The sequence below is a fragment of the Pinus tabuliformis genome, chromosome 6 (assembly GCF_031772625.1).
Source record: "Pinus tabuliformis cultivar Carrire ecotype Pingquan chromosome 6, CPIR1, whole genome shotgun sequence".
Lineage (NCBI taxonomy): Eukaryota > Viridiplantae > Streptophyta > Pinopsida > Pinales > Pinaceae > Pinus > Pinus tabuliformis.
The window spans coordinates 290,560,154-290,587,463 of record NC_142292.1 but is presented as its reverse complement, the minus strand read 5'-3'; positions in this window follow the sequence as shown (position 1 = coordinate 290,587,463).

Below are 27,310 nucleotides of genomic sequence, written 5' to 3'. Positions count from 1 at the left end.
ATTTCCACTGATTTTCTAGAAGACCCAATTTCCATTTCCTGTGTTGGAATGCTAGAAGGTTGATCTACCACATTGGATTAATGCCATTTTAGAGCTGCATCCAAGAAAGATTCCCATGTCATATTCTTCTCTACAAGTTGATGAAGGACTATAGTCTTGATCAGACTATGATGAAATAGACTAAGATAGTGCTCTTTGTTCTTCATTTGTATCGTCTCTAACATCTTGACAATGCTCTTACACAGGTAGATGCACATATTGAGTGGTTTCTAAGTTGTAAAGTGTATTAGGAGCCAAATGTGATAGGAATATATTCTAGAGAATATTCCTTCACATATAAATAATTTCATGACAACTTTCATCAAGGGGGCATACTTCTCTAATAAGTACCTGAAAGGCAGAATATTAGCATGTTTTTCCCTGTATGGTGTTTTCAAGAAGGGTTTATAATTTTCAAGATCCAAGATCATCCCTTTGAACCAATATTCACCATTATCTGGTAGCCCTATAGCAAGTGAAATGGAGGCCACTGAAAAATTGAAGTCAAAACCAGCAATAATAGCACTTTCACCTTTCAACTGAGTTGCAACCCAATCTGTCAACTGCTCATTAAAACCCACTTCACTCAGCCTTTTGCAAAAATCTAAGCAATTTACATCTTCAAATAATTGTTTGACAAAAGGAGATGAATTTATTTCATTACAGTTAGATGGCTCATATCTGAGAATTTTTCCTCCCTTGTGATGTCTCTTCCTCTCTAGTGATGAGTTTCCTTCCATGGTGACAAAAACCCTAACAGCAGTAAAATGAGGAAAAACAGTGAGGTATGACTAAAAAATGAAATGATGGGTAGGTGGACTTGAAAAAATGGAAAAGGGGGTTTGAAAGAGGTGGATATGGACTATGAAAAACTAATAAAGATGAAATGAAGTGAAATGAAGTGAAATGAGGGAGCAATGCATTTGTGAAAGGGAAAAACAAAGTTTTTAGGAAAAGTGCCCAAAACCCATAGGAATCAGCTAGGGTTTCACTTTTAGTGAGGTAATTTTATTTTCTGAGGTTGGTTCAGTGTTTCATATAGCATATTAAACATGTGTAGAGGTGTAGGATAATATTTTACATGTTTAGAAAGGAAAACCAAATGACCATCATCAACCGTATCATCATTTCATGAGAAATTCACTAGAAATCCTAATTGAAAAAATATTTGGCTTGAATTCATCTTGCAAAACAAAAAGGTGAGTAAGATGGTGTACTTACTTGTGGATTAGCTTAGCATTGCAAGAAAATATGTGAGCAAGCTTAAAAAATCAATTTGGGTGAGTTTCAGGAAAATTTGAGGTACTCTGGCCCATGCGCAGCGTAGTCTTACTGAGCGCAGCACCCAAGTGCAATGCAGTGTTCCTGAGTGCAGTATTGGGCCTCCAATCATAGCACAGTGTTCCTAAGCATAGCGCCAGCCCTCCAAGCGCAGCACAGTGTTCCTAAGCACAACACTAGTAAATTTTTGCCAATTTTGCCTATGAAATCGAGTTTTTCTCACTTTTGGGAGGGAGAGATCGATGCACAATGATGAATGAGAGGTAAATAAGACAAGTTTGGGGATTTTTAGTTTATATAGGCAAATTAATTTCACTTTTGAAAATAGAGTCACCTTAGAAGGCTGAAACCTCGGTTGTATTTTCACTTTTTGAGCACTGGAACTTCTTTTGGAGCCTTTGAAACTGAAATCATGATGAACTTGTGAAAAATCAACAAGTTAATGTCAAAGAGTTGTTTGTCATGCTCTATTCACTGCTAGATTTACATATGGTAATGATGGACCTTGGATACCCTAATGACCTAATGAAAGACCTAAAACTGAATGGAATGATGATGATGATTGATATAAAGAGAACTTACTTTTATTATGACACCTTCATGTGAATGAGATAGGTGACCAGCATAAGTGAATTTTAAAAAGACTAAACTCATTCCTAGACCAACTAAACAGTGATCAAATTTTACTGTGTAAACCTAGTGACATGATAAAATTTGATTTTGAGACTCCTGACAAGCTTAGTAAAAGCACAATTGATCCTGGCGATAGGAAAACAAGAGTAACACTAACACGACTGGTACACTATAGTTTCCAGTAAATGACCAAATGAACAATTGTTTTCTATAACCTCTGATGACTCTTGTTATGGAAACATTCTCACCTATTTTCAAACCATAAATTCACCCCCCTCTCAATCGTGACGATCGATGATGTATTATACATAAATCCCCTCGCTATCTCCTCATTGGTGACAATATTTATCTTCACGACGTCAAAATTATTATTTGTCATTGTTGATCAATATCACGATCCAAACTCCACAAATGACACATAAACCCACCTCACCCATATATTTGCAAGTCACCTGATGCACGAACAAAGACTTCTATTTCCTCAATCGGGACTTCTCCACAATTCAAGATTGATTGGCTTAGAAGCATAACTATCTCCATGATGTCTCAAGCGAGCTACGACCCAACCACGCTAACAAGTGCAAATCACCACCGGTCAAGTGTGAAAGGGTTCTGGGACCACGCTAATGGTCAAGTGCCGCTAGTCTCTATTACTCTATCAAATGACATTTGAGGAGCTTGCCAATAACCCAATAACATAATCACCCTCCAAAACGTCTATAGACAACACTAAAAGGTTCTGTTTTCTCTCTATTGGTTCTACCCTCTCTAGCTATGGATATTTTCTGTAAATACACACTTAAGAGCAAAGCATAGTGACAAGACATGGCAAAGCATAACAACAATACGCACTTACCAGCATAGCAGCATAACGCACCTGTATGGTTTTGTATGGATCTGTATGGGTATCTCTTCACTCTTGATTGATTCTTGATTGATTCACTCAATATGGATCTGTATGGTTGGTTCTTAAGCATAACAGCTGAAAAAGCATAGCAGCAATACATGGTTGTGGTTGGTTCTGTGCAGAAAGCATAGTAGAAATACGCACTTGAGAGAATTGCAGCAAGACATGGTTCTGTATGGATATTGATTATGATGCTACGGTCAAGCAAGGGGACCACGCTATCAAGTGTAACCTATCAAGCCAGTGCAAATGGAAAAGCTAACATATATAATGTGGCAAATGGGTCGATAGAGATTGGGAAAAGAATCTCTATAGTAAGGAAGAATAAGGCACTCCAGTAAGGAAGAATAAGGCACTCCAGCAAGGAAGAATAAGGCACTCCTTCCACGATGTACGAGCCGGGGGTGAAAAGAAGAAGCAAGTGAAAAGGAAGCATAAATCAATATTGAGCAAATGACTTGCATCGAAATGAAAATGGACCGAATCAACTGCACTGCGAGGGGGAGGAAACATGATGGAAGTAGAAAGAGGCGTTGCTGAAGGACCTTGGGAAGGGGCGGAAGGATGCATCTACAATAGAAAGAGGGGGATGACCGATCGAACTGATTGATAACCAACACCAATTCGAATGGAAGTGAAGGATGCGTAAGCAAGCTTGACCACCGGGAAAGGATGCGCAAGCAGGCTCGACTGATAAGGAGAGGATGTGTAAGCATAGCTCGACTATCGGGAGAGGATGCCCCCGGTAGGGTGAGGTAACGAACGCTCGACTAAAAGGAGAGGGCTCAACCAACAGGAGAGGATGCCCCCGGCAGGGCTCGACTATTAAGGAGAGGATGCGTAAGCATGGCTCGACCACCGGGAGAGGATGCCCCTGGCAGGGTGAGGTAACGAACGCTCGACTAAAAGGAGAGGGCTCGACTAACGGGAGAGGAATTAGAGAATCAATTAATTAACCATCCCACCTTGAAATGCAAAGCCATCTACCAGATTGGAAAAACTAGTTTAGTTCGTGTTCACTCTACACCCTAGGGAAAAAGGAATGGTGTTACCTACTCTGAAATCCCCGTGGAAGTTGCATCTCAAGTTGCATCTCATTTGGTATTTGAACATGCATTTAGTCATGGGCTTCGTGAAACTTCTCTATATATTTGTACCTTCGAAGTAATTGAAACCGATAGATTACCTTTCCTTTATGCCCGCTCAAAAGCAAGCATGTGCTACGTTGAAGAGAGGATGTCTCCTAGGTGCAACAACAGATAATCTAGGCTTCCTAACGAATATCCTCCTTATCTTTGGCCTTCCATCGATAACTAGAGATCTAATCATTCCTATCAATTAGATAGAGATGTACCCTACGGGGAAGAATCCTATAAGCATATTTATGTATAGCCTCTCATTGATCTAGCTATTATTGATCTATAGGCCTATAAGTGAAGTATAGATGTATTGACTCATATGCTTTCGGTAACTAGAGATAGCATAAAGAGAAGAGAAGACACACCCCAGTCTTGAAATAGTATCTGACTAAGCAGAAGACATAACTCCATAACAATGTTCCACCCCTACTTTAGCCCACTCATTTAAGGTAGTAAGGTAAGCACCTACTTTCATTATAGGTGGACCTATTTGAAGGAATCAAATAGTACGTAACGTATTGAAAGCCAAAAAGAGGAACGAAGTTGGTTGAGTGTCTAAAGAAAAGAACCTCGATCTAAGCATGGGATGATCTAATCATTAGATATAAGTCTTAGCCAAAGAGCCATAGAGTTGAAAGAGAATAATGTTAGGTAGAGTATTATATTAAGGTAGCCTACTAGCACCCCTTCGCTCAGCATAGTCCTTTCCAGATTGAGTCCCAAATACAGTTTATGACCCATAACCACCTATGGTTCTAGCAGTTCGATACCTAGTTGACTTTGTCTTTGTTGGCCTCACAACATCATTATTCATAAGAACCTCACCTAGGGGCAGATCCTTAACCAATTGCTTGAGTCTCACCCACAGCGGGAAGGGCAGTTTACTGAGTTCTATTTGATCCATAAATAACAAATATATAGCCGGTAGCATGAGAATCAGTTTCACCTACAGGAGCAAAGGCAGCTAGAATGGGAACAGGGGTGGCATCCCTTCGAGTAAGAGAGCCAACATCCCTTCCAAATAAATACCCGACAGTAGAGTCAAAAGCCATAGAAGTAAAGACATAGGAGGCGGGAGCAGATAAAGCAACAAAGTAAGCTACAATGAAGCAAGTGATCCCACTAGCAGGAGAGGCACAGGCATGGGAGGCATAGCCTGTTCTAGCTCCATTCGACTAGGTTGAAGCAGCGGAGCCAATACAAGGGTGATGTGATTCATGTTGTTGCTTAAGGTGTACTTTCCCCTATGTATTCTCTTACCAATTTTTTTTCTTCTGCTATGTGTCTTTGCCCTGCCACTGTGTGTTTCCTCCTACCTATTGCTGTGTCTCCTTCTTCCTACCCAATGTGTATTTTATCCTCCCCTCCTTACTTCGACTGGATGAATTATAGATGCGAGTGACCTAGAGATTTCAGTGCTAGTAGCAGATCCAATTCCAGCTACAGAAAGAAATGGATGGAAAACACAAGTCCAAAGATCATTTTATGTATGCTAGACCTTGATTCTCGATGGATCGTAACACATGCTATTAGTAGGTGCTCTTAGTGGGGCACTTCGGGCGGGGTTCAACCTATTTTCGAACCAAAATCCATCACCTCAGCAAGCAGGGGCAAGGCTAAAGACAAAGTAGGTCCGGCTAAAGCAAACACTGAGACAGGTGAAACCGAGACTGCTCAATCATACACTGCAAAAAGCATTACCCATGGATACAACAGACACCACAGCTCACACGAAAATCGTTGCTCCCACTATATTGGATCCCAGCAGAAGCCATATCCGAGCATAACTGGTGAAAAAACTGACTCTGCCTCTCCTACCTTTGATCTAGGTGCATCTGGAGGATCTTAAACACCAAGTTATGGCTCTCGATCTGGAGATGCTCCAATGGTGCTTAAACTGCTTCTCGTTCAAGGTCAACGGACTAGGATCCAATTGATTTAGTTGAATAATCAGTTGATTTCATATCATAATAAGCTCCAAATATAGCTCCTTAGCCTATAGATTCTCCAATCCCGGTTTCATAAGTGTATATACCTACTGACTATCGAACTACAGGATTTGCTATTTAGTAAACAGGCTATGCCTTTTATACCTTTGCTCTTAGTGCTGCTTGGTAAACAATGGGTCTTTATCTTAAATAGGCTATGGAACTGAAACCAATCAAATAGGTGTTGGGCAAGGTTCTTAATCGACTAGATCATCAATTGGATAAAGCCCCTGCCTATCATTGCCAGGAGATCCTTGCTCTTCTATGTCCCTGTCTGGCAGCAATCCCACATAGTGATTCCTGCTAGGGCCAGGCATCTCAATTTCATAAAGAATCTAACTCGGGATATAAGCCCTCCCAATTTCACATAAAGAAAGTCTATTGTGTAATTACGTAGATAAAGTCTCTTGCATAATGACGTATATATAGAAATAGGTTTTAGGCTTTTCATTTCAATATGTAGCTACTGACTTAGGTACTCAAAAATCCTTCCTCCACCTTCGCTATTGAAAGTGAGGTGACTCAAGATAGGAAGTGTTTGGGTTTCTACTTTCTACGGGTTGAGGTTCTTCCTCCCTCCCATTCATTCACCAAAAATAGAAATCTATTTTGGATTGCGAAAGCCTCCCAAATGGTGAAATAAAGAGTCAAGGGAGCTTTTGGGCCAATTTTTCCAGGAGTGATTTCCAAGAGGAATGCTTGATAGCTAAGTCAGTAAGAGAGGCTCCAAGATATTTTGTGGATAGAGAGGAGATGGATAAATGATTCTAGCTATATTTCTTTGTGTTATCAAAGGGGTATTGAAAAAGAAAATTTGGGATTTTTCTAGATTCATAGAGGTCCTAGAAGCGTGCAAAAGGAGTAGGAGAATTCCTCTCCTTATCAGTCGAGCCCCTCTCCTTATTAGTCAAGCATGCTTACCCACCCTTCCGGTCCTCTCCTTATCATTCGAGCCTGCTGTAGCATCCTTTGATGGCACGAGCCTCTTGGACTAAAGGATGTCCCATTAGCATGTTATCATTGAAAAATTGTTGATGAGTGATAGGTTTATTTCCATGAAGAGAGATACCTTTTATGTTCCCTTTGATTAGCGTGCTTTTGAAGGTTCTACTTCAACCTTTGGTCATTAGGATGAACAGAAAGGGAGAGATAGGATCCCCTTGCCAAATACCTCTGGAGGGCATAAAAGTGGTCGAGGGGGTGCCCAGGATTGAAAAGAAGGCAGAGGAAGTGAGGGACATAATCCATCAAGTCCATAAAGGGCTTAAACCAAAAGCTATAAGAGTGTTTTCAATATATTCCCAGCTGAGCTTGTCAAAAGCTTTGGAAAAATCGAGCTTATGGAGCATCCCAGGTTTTTTGGAGATCTTCAGGGAGTGGATCACTTTGTGTGCAAGGATGATGCCATCAAGGATCTGCCTACCCTCTACATACCCACTTTTCTCTAGAGAAATGAGGGTGGGAAGGAGAGGCTTCAAGCAGTTGGAGACAACCTTTGTGATTACACAAGCACCAAAAAAACCCAAAGCCAACAACGATGAAGCAAGAATCTGCTTATGGTTGGTTAGGTCTGCTAAAACTAAGGTGATTGTCTTCCAAATCAAAGTCTATTAATCGGGGATCAAACTATTGATTGGGTTTAAATATAAGAAGGGAGAAGGTCCAAAGGTCTTGTGCTTCCGAGTGCAAGGACTGGTAGGGGCTCGACTGTTAAGGAGAGGAGTTTCTGCCCTTTCTCTTGGCTATGACAGGTGGTGACACACTCCATCCCTAGTGTTTATTTCGTTCCATAAGTCATGGCAAGGCCATGTCACGTTATAGGCAAACCTACTTGAAGAGTAAGGCCCCCCTGATTCTGGGCCTGAAACGTCTTATCAGGTCCTGGGTCAACCCAGCCAGTAAGGTCCTGATCAACCCTCTCATTTTTTTCACCCAGTTCTTACTAGGCCCTTTATTTGTTCCCCTCAAAGAGCTCGAAGAGTTGGTCCTTCCTGTGCCTGTCAACCCCTTTTAAGTAAGGTAAGTTCATGCGCGTATTTTAGGGGAAGAAATGGCCTACGTCGACCTTATTTGGTTGGTTTGGTCCTGTGCATATTTTAGGGGAAGAAATGACCTGCGCCGGCCTTACCAAAGATAAGGAGAACCTTTCGCTACGGGAAAGGGATAACCCTTCACTATGCTCAAGGGAGATCCTTCCCTTCGCTATGCTCGCTCAAGCCTACACAAATTCCCACCTACACAAATTATGGAAGAACCAGGATAATGGTGTTATGTAGAATTGTATGAACACTATTAGTAAATACTGCTTGGAATGAGAGGCGGAAGGCGCGCAGTGGAAATGGAGTGGAATCGGAGCCAGCGCGAAAGAAATGGTCGACGAAAGAAATAGTTTATTAGGGTCGATCCCTGGTGGGGGGCATGAAATGCCTGACCCCACCCGATAAGAGGTGGTAGCAAACAACCTAACCAACTAGCTTGCCTCACGATGCATAAGTAACTATTTCATGCAAAACTGCCTATCTATTTTGTTACGTTATATATCTGATAATGCCAACGAGGGCTTCAAAATGATTCTCCATAGAGAGGAGGTAGGTGGCGCCTGGTCTACCACTAAAGGTGAAGAGAAAGTCCTGGCATTCTAGCCTCCCACTTCTTCCAACCAATATGTGTTCTGTGACCTGGCTAATTTGATTTTCATTGTACCCATATTTCCTTTATCCCTCGACTACTGAAATTCAACCGCATTTGTTGATTGAAAGACCTTATCTCAAACAGAACCCCTATCGATTGAAGGAGCATCACTCACCCTACCTATTCGTTCATCCAGGTGGGGACGAAAAATAGATAAAAATGATGAATTAGGTACCGGAAGTAATTACCTGGCTGGCGTTGTTCATCTGCCTTTTTTGTGTGTTCTCCATGCATGAAAGAAGTGCACCATTATTTATGCATGCGCAGCTCTCTCTCACCACATTATTGAGAAAAAGAGATAATAGTGATCTGAAGATGCTTTCTCCATCAGTCGGTATTGGACAACGAGGGGAATAATCCATTTCTTATTCATCAATTTCTCTCCCATGACGACTAGGAACAAACAAATCAGAAATTTCACTTCGAATTTCCGACCTCAACATCCTGCTACTCATGGTGTTTCACGATTAGTATTGGAAATGAATGGAGAAGTGGTGGAACGTGTGGAACCGCATATTGGATCACTCCAGTGCGGTACGAAGCCACTGACGCTGAGTCGGCTCCTATGCCGCTAGCGGGCGCCCTGCTCGGTCCCCTGGCATGGGTGGCGCGTGCCACTTCCATAGTGCGTCATGAGCATTGGGCAAAAGGTGGTTGAGCCACTCAAGTGGGGCGAACCGCCCCCAAGGGAAAGAAGGGAGAGGGTTGCGAAGGTGGCCTCGTTATCCACACTGTAGGTACGGGAATGGGGTACGTCCCCCACCTTGGTTGGTTGGTTGTGCCTAGACTGGGTTTTCTCCGAATGAGCGTTGGCTGGTCCCAGAGTGCTTGTCAAGGGCGCGCATACCCCGGGGTGATTATCACTAAGTAAGTGCTTAATGTCTGCCATGGTGGTGCTTGTGGTGGTCATATCTCTGAAATGGCCACTACCGAGAAAATCATGCATGAAACATACTTTTTGCCATATCTTTCGCAATTGCATTGAAGAAGTCAAACATTGTCCCAATTGTGAATTATATACCCCTAAGGCTCGAACCCCACCTACTCCTCCCCTTCTTACCATTGCAAACGATTCTTTCTATAAATGGGCCATTGAATTTATGGAGTATCAACCTCCATTCGCTAATAACCATAATTATATTATCATGGTCACTGATTATTTTACCAAATGGGTTGAAGCCATGCCCGCGTTCAATAACATTACAACTTTGTTCTTCTTTAACCATGTAATTGCTCGATTTGGAGTTTTGAAACAATTGGTTTTCAACCATGTCTAACACTTTGAAGATTAGATTTGGCATGATTTATCCTCACTATTGGGTTTTGAACACCAATATTCATCGTCTTATTACCCTCAAGGAAATGGACAAGTTAAATTTGTCAATAAAATCGTTAAAACCATGCTTCAACTGACGATGAATAAGCATAACACCAACTAGCATCTTATGCTCTTCCCTCTGTTGTGGACCTATGGAAATTCTATCAAAAACCGCCACTAGGCTCACTCCTTTCCACCTTATGTATGGACAGGAGTCAGTCTTACTTATTGTGTGTGAAATCGCCTCCCTCCACCTTACTGTCAAACTCCTCCCAGACACCTATTGATGTGAAAACAAAACACTGCTATTTTAAACTTATTTATTTCAAATAATGGGGACCCTTTCCATAAATTTTAGTTCAAAAACTTTTTTTTTGGTTAAGAGTCCTATATTTTGGAATATACTAGTTGGCTGTGCCTTTGTGCTCGACCTCTAGGGTTCACCATCACTGAACTCAACACCCCATAGCAGAGGTGGAGGGTCGTCCTGATGCCCCCTCCTTTCGCGACATGGTCATAGGTAAGAACAAATAACCATAATCATCATTCTTTACCAAGCTAACAACCTATAATTCTTTTCACTCCTTGAGAATAGGCCATTCAGAGGAATGAAAATGGAAGGAAACAGGAAAATGGGTAGGGATCCGAGCTACCAATGGAACTATCCCTGCAAATGCTTCAGCTACAATGGAAACACAAGAAACAAAGGAAGAGAAAACTCATTTAGGCTAGCCACAAAAGGCAAAAGAAAAAGAAAAAAACAATGGAAACCCAAAAGCCAAGAAAATTATGATCCTGGAAATCCAAGACCCTGATGTAGCAGTTTATAGAGACTATATGTAGGAGCATGTAGCCATATGCAAGTTCATGGGAATTTAGCCCATGGAAAAGTCCCTAAACATGTGGATATAAACCAAATGGAAACCAAAAGGATAAATCAGGCTACAACTGGGCTCAAAAGGATTCTTCATGGTTATCTTTGATCTCCTAGAAGACAAAGACAAGAGTTTTGAAGGAGGCCCCTACATCTTCAACTCCACAAGACGGTATATGAGATTCTAGAAGGATAACTTTACCCCAGAGAAAGAGGATTTCATAAGGGTCCTAGTCTTATAATTAAGACTATACTCTTTGCCAACTGATTACTGGGCTCCTTCAGTTCTCAAGGGCATAGGAGATGAACTAGGAGAATACATAAAAATGTCAGAGGGCACAAAAAATGGACACTATGTCTGCTATGCAAGAATCTGTGTCTACATCGATGTCTCAGGATCCGTACCTGAGGCAATAAAACTGATATTCAGATATGAAGTTTAGCTCTAGAGAATTGAATATGAACATATACCATTCTGGTATAGAGAATGCCATGAACATGGAAACCTTTTCAGGGACTGTCTCCAAAACAAATCTCCTCCAAACAACGAGCAAGCTCACACGAAAAAAGATGAGTAGGGTTCCACAAAAGTTGGTCCAATAAATAAGAACAAAAACAGGTCACAGGTAAAAAAATACCATTATTAGGAAACAAATCCAAACAAGTATGAATCATTGAATAAAATGCAATAAGACCCTCTCTCAAACAGTGAAAATGAAGAGGAAACAAGTGGAAATCCACAAAATGTAGAAAATCACGAATAAGGGGAGCAATACACAAAACACATTCACATAGAAGAGGACCACAAATAGGAAGACAATGAAATGGAACCATTAGCATTGGAATTCACCCCAAAAGATAATGTGATAGAGGAGGAAATGGAGGGATTTGACCTCATTTGAATAGTTTAAGAATGGAATAAAAATAGTTTGCCAGTGATACGAGAGGACCAAATTCATAAAATAGAAGGAGCATATCTCCTACAGGAATAAATAAAATAGATTACAATCCAAAAACCACATAGGGATAAAGTAGTCAATGGCATTCTAGCGAATATGACATCAGAAGGATGCAACCCAAAAGGGAAAAGTAAGAAAAGAGGAAGAAAAACAATGAGACATCACCTTCAAGAACTCAGTGTTAGACTCCTAAATGAAGGAAAGGTAATGGTACTCACCCTAACTCCTCCTCATTATCAATGAATTTCATCTCTTGGAACATTCGAGGCCTCAATAGTCCTGGGAAGAAGAGAGTCTTGAAAAATAGACTTATAATAGAAAAACTAGATATAATCTTAATTCAAGAAACTAAACTGGATAAGGAGAATCTCAACCTTCTACGAAAAAACTACTTCAAAACTTATGGTTACATAGCGAACTCCGCTATTGGGTTGGCTGGAGGAATCATGACCCTATGGAAAAGCTCTTAGTGTGAATTATCCTCCTCTGTAGCTACCATACACTCCATCACTATAGTTATGAACATCATCGAAACTAATGAGAGTATTTGTGTCACGAACATCTACGCTCCCGTTAGAGCTATAGAAAGAACAAAAATGATTCAAAATTTCAGCAAACTCTTGAATTCCATCCATCAACCTTTCAAAATCTTAGTTGGATACTTCAATATGGTATTAGATATCATTTTTGGGATTCAACTACATTAAGTAAGTCATTCACGTATGGCCATTTCCATGAGAGGTAGTCGTAAGTGAGTAATTTCTCATGATTTGAATAGTTCACTTAGCACTCATTGCATCAGGTGATGCTCACAGGGGTGAAGAAGTGGGATTGAAACTGGTGAAATAAATCACATAGCGTCAATCATCACTTCCAAGGCTTGCACCCGGTAACCAAAACTTCCCAGGAGGTCACCCATCCCAGATCGCCTCTGGCTCAAGCGCACTTAACTGTGGAGTTTTCCCCACAATCAAGCCCACTTAGCTTGCTACCCCATTTGCAAAACCTTAGAAAATATTGTGCCTCGTTGTTGTTGGGAAATGTATCCAATTCGGAATTCCCCTATCCCACTCTAAGGTGTGATAGTGCCTTAGCAACAAACAAGGAACCTTATTTGAGTATTTCTTCTTTATGAAATGTAAATGAGGAGAAAGGATGTAACTAACCTGTGTCTTCCGCTAGTTTGTCGATCCAAATCACTCCTCTCTTCAGTAGCTCCCAGCTTCTTGCTCCTTCACCGGCCCAGCTTCACCGAATTCCTGCAAGATCACAAGAGAGAGAAACTACACAAAGATACAGATATACATTCATAAAAAGCTCAAGATCAAATTAAGCTAAACATGCAAGCATAACAAAACATCATTGGTACACAGCATGTAGGAGAAACGCAAATAGTTTATTGATAGAATAAGAAAGTCCAAGAGGAGATACAACCAAGTGAGTTCCGATCCAGCATCTACCTCCCAGCAAAGGAATCCCTTCCTCTCCTCCAACAAAGCATAAATCACCCAATGTACTAATCTCAATCTCAAACCAACAGCAATTCTTTGCAAAGTACAAAATTCCAGCCTCCTAAACCTCTGGGTGAGAGATCCATATATAGATGTAAGCATAGAGGATGAGTCAGCTTATGTTTTGACTTGTGGCTTCTCTCTGTCAGTTCTTGCTTCCACTTGGAGGTTGAGAGCCTCTTACTCATCACTAGTCGAATTCATTGAGGCAAGTGTCATTGGAGAAGATTCTGGAAGCTTCCATGGTCTTTCCACCTCGTTGAATGAGCTTTCCATTTGTCATTTCCCGCTCAGCGCACCCTAGTAGTGCTTCCACCTGCATTGCAGTGCACCTAGCCAGTGTAGCCTCTGCACTTCAACGCAGGCAGCTAGTGGAGCCTCTGAATTGATCCCGAATTGACTGTTTCTGAGTGGTTTTTTGGTGGAGAACTTCTGGGAGAAGCTATCATTGGTTGACCTTGTTCCTTTAGGAGCTGTGACAACATCTTTAGGGACTTTGGATCCCTTGAATTATGGACATTTCATGCTTATAGCTGCAAGGCACAAAAATGTCTATAACATTCGTGAACCATTCAAGTAGAGATCCCTTCACTCTTTTTTAATTTAAGTATAGGGGGTTTACGTAGTGCATTATATTAGATATCATTTTGTTATAGACATTTTTGGGCACTACAACCCCAATCATAAATGTCCATAAACCAAGGGCTCTTAAGTCCCTAAAAGTGTGTTCCAACCCCTAAAAGAACAAGGTCAACTGATTACATCATCTCCCAGAAGTTCTCCATGAAAAACTACTCAGAACTGGGCAAAACTAGACCATCTCACCTACTCCATGGTCAAAGTGCGCTGAATCCCACCTAAATGCACATGGGAGGTGCGATGCATACTAAAAATCCCTTCTATGGGGTGCGATGGGCGAGAGTGGACAAATGGCAGGGTCAATCTGCGAGGTGGAGGATCATGGAATCTTCCAGAAACTTCTCCTGTGACACTTGCCTCTTTGCATTCGCCCAGGGATGAGTAAGAGATCATCAATCTCCAAGTGGAATCAAGAACTATCAGAGAGAGGACACTAATCAGATCTCAAAAGTTGACTCACCCCCCTTGCAAACATCTATATATGGATCCCTCATCCTAGAGATCTAGAGGCTGGAATTTTGTATCTTGTAAGGAAGTGCTGTTGGTTTCTTGGTGTAACATCATAGTGTTGGGTGATCTAAGGTTTTCATGTGGTGAAGAAGGGCTTTCCTGCTGAGAGGATGACGTTGGGTCAGAACAATTGGTTGTAATCCTCTTTGCTATTCTTGATTATTAATAAATCTATTCAAGTTTTCCTCCACATTCTTGTATGATTGATGATATATGCATTTTTGTGGTCAATATATATCTGGTCCTATATTGTTTATGATAGTAGATCTCTGTTCTTGGATAGTGTTATGCTGCTTTGATTCTACAGGTACTCTTTGAAGCTGGGTAAATGAGGAAGAAAGTGGCAAAGGTCTATCAGAAGGGAGAGGAATCAAGCAAGGAGCCAAGTGCAAGACATAGGTTGGTCTCCTTCTTTCCCCTCTTATTTACTTCTCATAAAGGAAAATGAAAGTGGTTTTAGTTTGTTTGTTTCTAAGGTAGCTACCAGCCTTAGTGGGACTAGCAGCTCTGCATAGACACTAGATTTCCAGATAACAAAATGGCGACTCCGCTGGGGAGTGAATAGATTGTTTGTTTGTCTATATTTGTTTGCTTTATAAACCTACAGACGAAGCCTGAAGTCAAGCCAGCTAGCCTTCGAACTGCATTTGCTATGCAAGTGCAAAGTAGATCAATGTTGCTTCAGTATATCTCTGGGTTTTGTTTATGAATTGAAAAATCAATTTACAAGCTCTCTAATTGCCCTTGTGGTGGCTCTAGCAACCTCCTTAGATCTACCCCTGTGATTTATTTACTGATTACAACTTGCTCGGCCTAAATCCCTGAACTGAGCTGCAAACTGTGACCTGGAACCCAGTTAAAGTCTAGTCCCTAGACCATCGCATTGTCTCTTCTTTGGAATCTGGATGCATCACACTTCCCGTGTGTAGTAGGTGCACTGCATCTCACTTTCCCTGTGTTACAGGTTCGCTGATCAGATAAGACCTCTTCTGCTCTTAGATTTTGGTTTCTTTGTTCACTCTTTTCGGCTCTATTCAAGAGTTTTGATGTTTGTAGTTAGTATACCTCTGTTGGAAACCCCCTTCCTTACCATTATTCCACCTCCATTGTGCAAAGAACTGTAAATGTTTTTATGTATTTTGAGCCATTTTCAGTTCTCTTTTACAAAGAAGTAGCATAATTGAATTGTCATTCCTTGATTTGGAAGTGTCGCAAGTGTCGTTTTCAATCATAGAAGAGAATCCGATTGTTCTTGATAGTCGATTACACTGTTACTCTTGTATTTGATTTGAATTAGTAGTTTCTCAAGTGTCAAAAGCAAATTTTCAATTCCAAATCGCAAAGTGTCGTCATTGTCTTCATTTTGTCTTGAAAAGAAACTTGTTAGTAAAGTCGCTTTGAAAATAATTCAGATTTGCACTTAGCTTTCTTTTTATCATTCACACATTAAGAAGGCTGAAAACAAATACATGCATGTGAATTTGCATTTAGACTATTTGTTGGTTTGGTTTAGGACAGTGCATATAGTGTGTGCTCTCTGCTCTATGTTGAAAGAATATCATCTCTCTTTCCTTAGTAGCTAGGATTTTCATTGCAAAAAGAAGATTAAACGATTGTTTATCATCTTAGATTGCACTTTAGGAATTGTATACCTACATCATGCGGTGAACCTGAAAGGCAAATTTCTTAAGCAAGATCAACTGTACCTAACACACAACATTTAGTCTAGGCTAGAGACGTATTCCGGCATCGTAAAGCCTGGTAACTGTTGTTTTCATTGCTGGTTGGGTGATTCCTCCACTTTGAGACGATAAGTGCCAGTACAGACTTGTGCTCCCACGTACCGTCGAGTATATATTGGGAGACCACAATAGGATTTATCCTTTATCCATAGGAAGCTGTGTCTGCCGCCCTATCGATCGCAATGCACTAAACACAGCATTCGGGAAGATTGACTGTCGTACCGTAAAAAGTATTCTACAGTTTTGTGATTGGTTTGGTAATCCCTCTGTCTAGATTTCCAGAGTAGTCTCTTTCATTCCTTTTCAAACTCCTTAAAGGAAAAGGTCCATCAGAGCACTTTTCACTTCAAGCTTGTTACACTAAAATTTGTCACCATGACTATTTGTAGTTAGTATGGCTCCATCAACTGTCATACTATCCTCCTTGGCAAGCCTCATACCTCTGCTCTCCATGTCAAACTTCAAGAAAGAGAGAAAATCATTAAAAATCTATATATCTCTGGGTACTCAGTTTCTCTTAGCCTTACCTGCGTGTACGCACTCCAAGTTCACAATACCTGCGTACTTGTACGCTCTGTATGTAAAGCAATGGGTGCGTACTCCTGTAAAGGTCAAAAGGCGCAAGTTTCACTCCAAAAAAGTTACTTGTGGTCATTTCTAGAGCCTTCTAGAAGCTTGTTTGACGTGTATGAAGCGCCTCCAGATGGTTCATGTATCTCTACCAAAGAGGAACTTATCCCATCAAGAGGGGAGCTATCCCATCCAAAGAGGGGCTTATCCCATTGATGGTGGACCTTAATAACTTCCTCTAGAGCACTATAAATACAGGCATTGGGCCAAAGGGAGGGAGGTTGAAAGATGAACATTCCTAAGGGTAGATGCTGCTGGAATTAGGACTTCCTTGTAGAAGCTTGTGAGGAGAGATTACCATCTTTGCTTGTTCTATTTGGAAGTGGGTGAGCTGATCAGAGTAAAGGAGAACTCTTGTGGACCCTGGGAGGGACTTGCACAACACCAAGGCTCGGGTTGTAATGGTTCCTTTTGTTACCTTTTAATACAAATTAGTCCATTCTTCTCAACAATTTGTTATTTATGAGTTGTTTCATATACTCCTTGGTCTATATGTTAAATATGTTTTATTTTATGTGATATTCAGGTGCTATTTAATCGTTTGATTGTTAGTGAATGCAGGTTTCGAAGGGAAGGAGGAGCTCATCCGGATCAACGAAGCTGGACTACTACAACAGCGTTGGGTTACAGGTAGGATCTAAACACTTGATTTCTCATATTGTAAAATCATATTTAGAGAAGGATTGCTCTCATTTGTCTTGTTTGTCACTAGAAAGTCTTAGGCTTCTAGGGAGGTCGGTTGTGTCCGCACTAACGACTCTTTCCGTGTGACAAAATGGCGACTCCGCTGGGGAATCCATTGATGTGAATGTTTTTTCCTTTGTATGAAATTTTGATCTGAGAAAAGTCGTTTGTTTTCTGGTTTTTGGCTGTGTGACTGTGTTTTTGGGTGAGCTAGCTTAGGGTTAAGTTAGATTTTACTTTTCTTGGTTTTGCTAGAAGTACGCAGCCTCTGCATTGAGCACAGTGCGTATCTGTACGCACTGCAGCTTTGTGCACAGAGTGTACTCGCAGCTGTGAAAACAGGCTGCCTGCGTACCCCTGTCAAAAGCCTAGAAATTTTCAAATTTTCTTTTTTATCTTTTAGATTTGGTTTATAGCTTGTTTTTGCTGCCCAGATCCACTGGTTACATGTCAGAAACTTTCCTTGGTTAATTCCATTGGCATTCCTGCTTTAAGTTTTCATCAATTGGGTGTTTTAAGTCTCTTTTTTGAGAAATTCTTAATTTGATTTCCTTTGGTCATTACTTGGAGGTTTGTCTCAGTCTTTTCACAATTTTGCATCTTTTTTCTATTGTTTTTGCAAAAAAACATTTCCCCCTCATTCGCCGGGGGGGGCTAAATTGTGTATGAGTGTTAATCGCCTTTGAGTGTTTTTATTTTTTGATCTTTGGAACTCTCACCCAATTTTCCCGATTTGCACTTGATTGGTTCTTAGATTACATTAGAATCGTCTTGTGTTTGAGAATTCTCTTGCATAGATCACATTTGCATAATTAGAATTCTCATTTTCAGAATATGAATGAAAAATGTGCATAGATTACATTTGCATACTTTTCAAGTGAATTATGCTTAGATTACCATTGCATAGTTTACATTCTGAAAAATCAATCGTAGATTTAGATCAGTTTTCTTTGATTTGAATTTACACAAAAATAAAAAAAAACTATTTTGGAATTGATTTGCATTAGTTTATCTTGATGAAATTAGTGCATTAGAGAATTTTTTATATTTTCTCTTAGTGATCAATTTTTTGCATTGTTGGAAGTGAATGGAAACTCTCTCCTTACTTTAGTTAGGATTCATCGAATTGAAAAGATCACATTATCATATTCGATTGCATTCAGTTGAGTCGGGTCATAACACCATTGGTTTCATATCCATTTACCCATTTGAGTAATAACAGCCTTAATAACACAGCGCTTAATTAAAATTCATCTAGTAATTTTTACATTTCTAGGGCTCTGATACACCCACATAGCTTAGGCTAGTGTCTTGGAGTAGGAGAGTAATTAACTCTCCAAGACAACAAAACCAAACAATTAGTTCATCTTGTGGTAGGATAAATCCAACTGTTATATTTATGCTCTGGGAAAGCTCCTATTAAAGGAGAAGCACGAGACCGTGTCCGAACCAGTGAGGGGATCAATCCTGCTTCATTGGGAAAGATGCCAGATACGCACGTACTACAAACGGTAAACCTCAGATTATTATCGAGGAGCCTGGGGTCACTTGTCGGTAAACCTTGGATTATTGTCAAGGAGCCGGAAAGGGGATTGAGCTTGTTACTCTGCCCTTGCGTGCTATTGGGTCGTAGACTGTTCCACCAGGTATATTTGTTGTTGTTGGTAACCTTAGTGACCATAATCTTTAGGGTTTTACCCAAGGTGACGGTGGAGGGAAGATCCCACTGTACCTAGAGCAGACGTCGGTTAGACTCACTTGGATTTTCTGGAGGGTTCACTTCACTCGAGACGGTTAAAGTGGAGGAACTTGGTCCAGTCTATTCATTAAGCAGGTTGCCGGGGTAACTGTTCCACCCACCACTTCTGTACTGAATTCGGCGATGTTGGGTTTCATCTCCAACTAGTGTTTTCAGTCCGGAAGGCTACTGTTTGTGTGTGGTTTGACTCCTAGATTTGATAGCGCGTGTTAATTTGTTTGTTTTTACTTTTACAGACCATAGGTGTGAATTGTGAATTTTAATTGTTAGGTGTGAATTGTGAATTGTTAATTTTAGTTTTAAATTGTTAATAAAATTCACTGAAGTTGAATATAATGGCAAATGTTCCGGAATTTACCAACCTAGGAACCCCTCTTAACTAGAATCCTATTAATTTTCCTTACTTTGGAAATGTTGGTCCTCCTTATATGGCTACTTTGTCATTACCTAGATTTACAATAGGATTACCGATATGGTTATTTTCAACTTCGTTGGCCCAAAATACTCCAATTGTTCCATCTCAACCGGATGCTTCACCTCAATAGAGTTCACCATCTCAACATCACCAACCTTCTGTTGACCCTTTACCTTCTTCGCCTAATTTTTCTTCCTCCATTTCTTCCTCTTCGCCTGGTAAAAGCATTGATGCTAGTAAACAGGAGGCTAAGAAGAAGAAGAAAGGGAAGAAGAAGAAGAAGAAGAAGAAGAAGCAAGATAAGAAAGAAGTCAACCAACCAACCACGACTGTAAGTGTTAGTTGTGGTGAGGAAAACTCCGACATGCATCATAAACCCAAATACCCTTGCAGGCTTTGTAAGGGTGACCACTTCCTTTTCAATTGTCCCGGTATACCAAAGGTCTTGGAAGTATGGTCAGAAAAATCTTATCAACTTTCCATTGATCCATCAACCAGTGATAGTCAGGTTCCTGGGAAAAAGGGTAAAGTTAGGTTTCCTTGTATGTTATGCAAAGGGAGTCATCAAACTCACGTTTGCCCTCACATGGATGAAGCCTCAACATTGTTGGAAAACCTTACTCTTCCACAGCAATAATTTCCAACTGGTTACCGTAAAATTTCTCCCAACCTACCGTCAACTGACGGAGTGATTGATCTAAATTCAAGTATAGTCGATCACACTCTCCCATTGGAGAGTGAAACTCATGTCACTCAGGTTGAAGATCCATTAGTTGATCAAGTGGTCGATTCAATTTCACATTCGATCGATCCCACTTTCCCTTTAGAGAGTGAACTTCATACCGCTCAGGTTCTTCTTGTTACATCAGATTCTTATATGCCCGGGGGCATTTCACCTGTTTCTACAGAACCCCCTCCAAGTACTGAGGTCTTTTCCTTTGATTGGAATAGACTGACAGAACCTTGTCTTCCTTCCTCCATCCCTTTCCAAATCATTGTCAAGGCTGGTGGTAGGGACATACATTGTACCCAGGTAGATGAAGGTGCCTATGTTAGTATTTTATCCTCAAATGTTTGGAAAGCTTTGGGTTCCCCTCAGCTTGCGCCTATTACGCAGAATCTGAAAGCTTTTAACAGAACCATTAGTGAACCTTTAGGGATCCTTCCTAAGTTTTCTATTACCTTGGAAGGTAAAACTGTCTGTATTGATCTTATGGTAGTTCGAGGTCCATTGGATTTCAATTTACTCCTTGGACGAGACTATGTTTATGCAATGAAAGTTGTCGTATCGACACTCTTTCGCGTCATGTCTTTCCCTCACAATGGCAGTATTGTGACTGTAGACCAGCTTTCATTCCCTAGTCTTGTCTCAACTACCAATAATATGACACCACTAAATGTTCCTGATTCTAAAGTGGTATCTACCCTGCCACGGGTTAATTATGTGGCAACTGGTCCCATGTTCTCAGTTACCGATGTAAGTGAGCCTCTCACTGTTTGCTCATCTTCCTTTGATTTAGATCCGGTAATTGACATGGAAAACTCTATGGGATTATTTGAACACGATGTTCTTATCCCTTTTAAGTCCCTTGACATGTGTTCCTTCCAGAGAAGTTTTCTTCCTTCTGATGAAGACCTCTTGGAATCCATGATCAAGGTGTGTCCATTGACATGTCTTTCTTCCAGTTGGAAGCCATGATCAGTGAGATGCGAGGATAGTTTCTTCTAGTCTCAACCTCGGTAAAAAATGAAACTGGATGTTACGAGGATAGTTCCTGTTACTGAGTCAACCTCGTTAAAAAATGAATCAGGTTCGAGGAAAGTTCCTTTTACTGTGTCGACCTCGTTAAAAAATGAATCAGTGAGTGCGAGGATAGTTTTTTCTTGTATCAACCTCGTTAAAAAATGAAACAAAGAGTGTGAGGAAAGTTCCTTTTGATGTGTCAACCTCGTTAAAAAATGAATCAGTGGGTGCAAGGATAGTTTTTTCCTATATCAACCTTGTTAAAAAATGAAATAGGATGTTACGAGGATAGTTTTTTCCTGTACCAACCTCGTTAAAAAATGAAACAGGCTGCAACGAGGAAAGTTCCTTTTACTGTGTCGACCTCGTTAAAAAATGAATCAGTGAGTACGAGGAAAGTTCCTTTTACTGTGTCAACCTCGTTAAAAAATGAATCAGTTGGTTCGAGGAAAGTTCCTGTTACTGTGTCGACCTCGTTAAAAAATGAATCAGTGAGTGCGAGGAAAGTTCCTTTTACTGTGTCAACCTCGTTAAAAAATGAATTAGTTGGTTCAAGGAAAGTTCCTGTTACTGTGTCGACCTCGTTAAAAAATGAATCAGTGAGTACGAGGATAGTTTTTTCCTGTATCAACCTCGTTAAAAAATGAAATAGGCTAGCATGAGGATATACCTTTTACTGAGTCAACCTCATTAAAAAATGAATCAGGTAGATTTTAGGATATGTAGGTAGATGGTAGAAATTAGGGTTTTGAGGATAGTTCCTGTTACTGAGTCAACCTCGTTAAAAAATGAATCAGGTATGAGGATAGTTCTTTTCTTGTGTCAACCTCCTTATAAATGAAACAACTCCCTTTTCAAGTTAAATATTGAAAGTTAACCTTCATTCCATCCATCTGGTTGAATGCAATGAAGCCTGGGGGGGATGTACCTCGCTTTGCATCATTATACTGGGGGCATGCGAACTTTTTGAGCATAGTTCCTTGTCTTATGTCAATCTCGTTAAAAAAGGAAACAAGGGTAGGTTAAGTAGGTAGATTGTAGAGAGTAGTTAAGAGCATAGTTCCTTATCTTGTGTCAAGCTCGTTTAAAAAATGAAACAAGGGTTTTGAGGATAGTTCTTTTCCTGTGTCAACCTCACTAAAAAATGAAACATCTCCCACAAGTCTTTCCAAGATCTTGAAAGTAAAGCTTCGTTCCATCCACCTCATTGAATGCAATGAAGCTTGGGGGGCATGTACCTCGTTTTGCGTCATTATGCTGGGGGCATGTGAACTTATAACAAGCATAGTTTTTCGTTTCAAGCTTGTATAAACATGAAACCGAATCCGAGCATAGTTCTTTTCCTGTGTCAAGCTCGTTAAAAAATGAAACAAATCCTCCTTCAGATTTGAGTCGAGCGATTGACTAGATCTCATAGATGTTAAGTTGTATATTTAGGTTAGTTATTTCAGTTTTTGCATAATTTTCTTACAGTTTTAGGTCAAGTCTTTCAAATGATCTCGTAACTCAACCTTCATTTCATCCAACTGGTTGAATGAAATGAAGCTGGGGGGCATGCGCTCTAGCAGTTATGCTTAGGGGGCATCAAGCACAGTTTTCTCTCTGTTTCAAGCTTGTGAAAAAATGAAACTACTTTGAAGCATAGTTTTTCTCTGTTTCAAGCTTTTGTAAAAATGAAACCTATCTCGAGTCCATTTTAGTTGTTTTCAAGACTCGTTAAACTCATGAAAATACCAAGATTATTTTGCTATCTTTCATTCTCGTAAAACAAATGAAAATGCCGAGTTCCTTCCATCTTTTCCTGCTCGTAAATTAAATTGAAAGTCGGCTATCAGTACATTTTTATCATTTTTTTGAACTCGTTAAAACTTACGAAAAAGTGAACCCTCAGAGTCATCTTTTAAGCCCTTTTCTGACTCCTAAAAAATGAAAAGATTGCCGAGCGTTTCTTTTACACTAGTTAAAATGGAATTAAAAGACGGTCTTCTTATAGCCCTTTTCTGACTGTAAAAACAAGAAAAGATTGCCGGATTTTTGTCGTTTCAAATTCGATACTGGAAATAAAACGACATGCCTCTGATCGCTTTTTACTTTTCAGGTCAAAGGCATTAATCATGAAAGTACTCCTTGGTCGCAAGGCTAAGCGGTTCTCTCGGGTATTATTTTATACCTTTTCGGGCTTGGGAGACACAAATTTACGAAAAAGTTCACCTTGGAGTCTTCTTTAGTTTTTTCAGACTCTCTAAAATTGAAAAATGCCGAGTTTCTCCTATACTGGACTCGTTAAAATTTCACAGTAAAGGACCTGTTCGATTACAAACAGGAACGGACCACTCCTTCTTAGGGTTCGAATCAAAACTAAGTTGGACTCATCCGAAGGATGAGCTTATAATCAAGCATATGTTATCCTCCTCAAGCTTGTAAAAAATAAAGAGGTACTTGCCAGAAATGGTGGGGGAAAAGAGAGAAAAATGAGCCCATTTGTTATCCTTTATCTCAGAAGAAGCCTTATTACCACTCTTGAACACGACACTTTCATTCACTTGGGTTGGGAAATCCTTTGCCTCACAGTTGATCAAGCCACATTGAAAGTCTTCAGCCGGGTATTAACTTTGGGTCAAATATCACCAAGCCATCTATCGTGTCGTTATGTGTTCAAGAGGTCTCTGCAATAAACATTCATCTGCAAAATACTCGTCATCCATTTTGACCATCCCTGAGTCAGTCCTTACAGCTACATTTCTTCAACTTGATCTATGATTTCGTGTTGTGGGCTTGCCTACAACGGGTCGCTTTCTATCGACATCAGCACATTATCTAGAAAGATGACCTAGAAATCATCAGTACCTTGAAGTCTGCATGCATCAATGGCAGGTTTCTCGCCTTTGACGACAGTTTACATCATTGACTTTCGATCGAAGGATTCTGTGAAATGTTCGACATCAACTCATTCATTCACATCTCATGGATTGTACTAGGTACTTTGAGAACCATTGACATCACTGGTGGTCTCTCTCACGCTTGTTAACAGTTTACATCATTGACTAGTAATCAAGTGGATTCTACCATGTTCGACATCAACTCATTTATTCGCATGGATAGAATCGTACCTGTTCGGGAAGTAGAAATGAAGACCCTGGATCTATTTTCCACCATCCAGGCTGCGAGGAGTTTTGTATTCATTGTACAGTAGACTAATCATAAATAGATGGCTGCGTCCATACTGTGTCTACAAAAGTCTATGATTATGATGTACTGCAGAATCATTCCTGTATCAGAGCAGTAGATAGTCAATTAGTTAAAGTTTTCAATCTGAGTATGGGAATGCCTACCTCAGCGATGATATGATCTTATATATGTATTTTGTGTTGAATACTTGCAGGTTCTGACTGGGCTCTCCACAAGATAATCCTTGAAATGATAAAGTACTTCACCCTTCCTAGATGATATGAAACCCTAATCTACTACAGGCTTCGCACTTTAGGGGGCAATCTGTTACACTAAAATTTGTCACCATGACTATTTGCAGTTAGTATGGCTCCATCAACTGTCATACTATCCTCCTTGGCAAGCCTCATACCTCTGCTCTCCAAGTCAAACTTCAAGAAAGAGAGAATGTCATTAAAAATCTATATATCTCTGGGTACGCAGTTTCTCCTAGCCTTACCTGCGTGTACGCACTCCAAGTTCACAATACCTGCGTACTTGTACACTCTGTATGTAAAGCAATGGGTGTGTACTCCTGTAAAGGTCAAAAGGCGCAAGTTTCACTCCAAAAAAGTTACTTGTGGTCATTTCTAGAGCCTTCTAGAAGCTTGTTTGACGTGTATGAAGTGCCTCCAGATGGTTCATGTATCCCTACCAAAGAGGAACTTATCCCATCAAGAGGGGAGCTATCCCATCCAAAGAGGGGCTTATCCCATTGATGGTGGACCTGAATAACTTCCTCTAGAGCACTATAAATATAGGCATTGGGCCAAAGGGAGGGAGGTTGAAAGCTGAACATTCCTAAGGGTAGATGCTGTTGGAATTAGGACTTCCTTGTAGAAGCTTGTGAGGAGAGATTACCATCTTTGCTTGTTCTATTTGGAAGTGGGTGAGCTGATCAGAGTAAAGGAGAACTCTTGTGGACCCTGGGAGGGACTTGCACAACACCAAGGCTCAGGTTGTAGTGGTTCCTTTTGTTACCTTTTAATACAAATTAGTCCATTCTTCTCAACAATTTGTTATTTATGAGTTGTTTCATATACTCCTTGGTCTATATGTTAAATATGTTTTATTTTATGTGATATTCAGGTGCTATTTAATCGTTTGATTGTTAGTGAATGCAGGTTTCGAAGGGAAGGAGGAGCTCATCCGGATCAACGAAGCTGGACTACTACAACAGCGTTGGGTTACAGGTAGGATCTAAACACTTGATTTCTCATATTGTAAAAGCATATTTAGAGAAGGATTGCTCTCATTTGTCTTGTTTGTCACTAGAAAGTCTTAGGCTTCTAGGGAGGTCGGTTGTGTCCGCACTAACGAGTCTTTCCTTGTGACAAATCTCATTAAAAATCGAAGGCGACTAGAGTCATCTTTTGTTTTTTCTCAACTCTTAAAAATTGAAAAAGCAAGTTGTGTCAAAGCATCTAAAATTCATTTAACTCGGAAACATATTTCCCCTTGATTTTTAGTTGATCAAGTAATCCGCAATCGTGGAAGAAAGTCAATTGAAACCCCGTCGTTCGCGGAGACTTACAAGTCAACTGTCTTTGTCTCTAGAATCAAAACTGTTATGGACGAAGCGAACTCATTTAACCGGTTCCAAATCCCCTGCTAAAGTTAGAACAAGTGTTCCAACACCATCAGAAACTCCGGTTACTCCAACCATTTCTGGTATCCCTGCCTTTACAGAAGAAGTTCCGCAGCCACTAAAGGACAGTAGAGTTGATCCTAGTGTGAAGGTAAACACTTGTATTACTGAACGAGCTCCATCTACAGCTGATTCGGAAGGTGTTATTCCCCAAACATCTGTTGCTATAGATTGTATACCTTCATAGGCACCAGAAATATTTTACGGACCTGACGGTCTTCCTCTTCCACCTGGTCTGATTGCTATAGAAGAGATTGTGGAGTATCCTCCATCTAGTACCCCATCGCAATTTGGAGTCGGGATCACTCTATATCCTTCTTCATCAGAAATTTGTCTACCCTTATCGGAAGCTCTTGTAGAGTCGCTAGGAAATATTTTGGATAGACTAGAAATGTTTGAACAACTGTCGACATCTAGGACTGTGTCATCCGACACAGCAATGGCAGAACTTCCTGCTGTCACTCCAACAATGTTCGCTGGCATACCATCTGTCCCAACTAGCTCTCAATCGCTAGATGGGGCCCACTCAGGGGCTATTTCGACAGTATGGTCCATTCTCGTTTGTTCATCCAGAATAATATCCAGGAACTCTTATTTTGAGTCTCAGCAAATTGATTCTTCACGGTGTCAATTTGGGCAGTCCGGGCCTCAAGGACAAATAATTCCTTTGAGTATTGGATTACCACCATATGGGGGGAAATATACCCTTTCATTGTCTCCTCCGGGAGGACAACCATATGAGAGTTCACAACAAAATTCAGGTTATGCTGGAATTACATCTAGCGGTTGGGTGCCAATACTGCCTCAACAACCAAGAGTTGTATACTCAATGCGACAATGTTTACCTATGTCAAATATACCAACTATACCGGCTATTGTGATGGTGTCGCAGGTACAAGCGTTGCCTATTGTATGCCAACCTCAGGTTTCTCAAGTTGTAATGCAACAACCCCTTCTCCTTGGACTCAACCATAATCACCAACTAGTGGAAT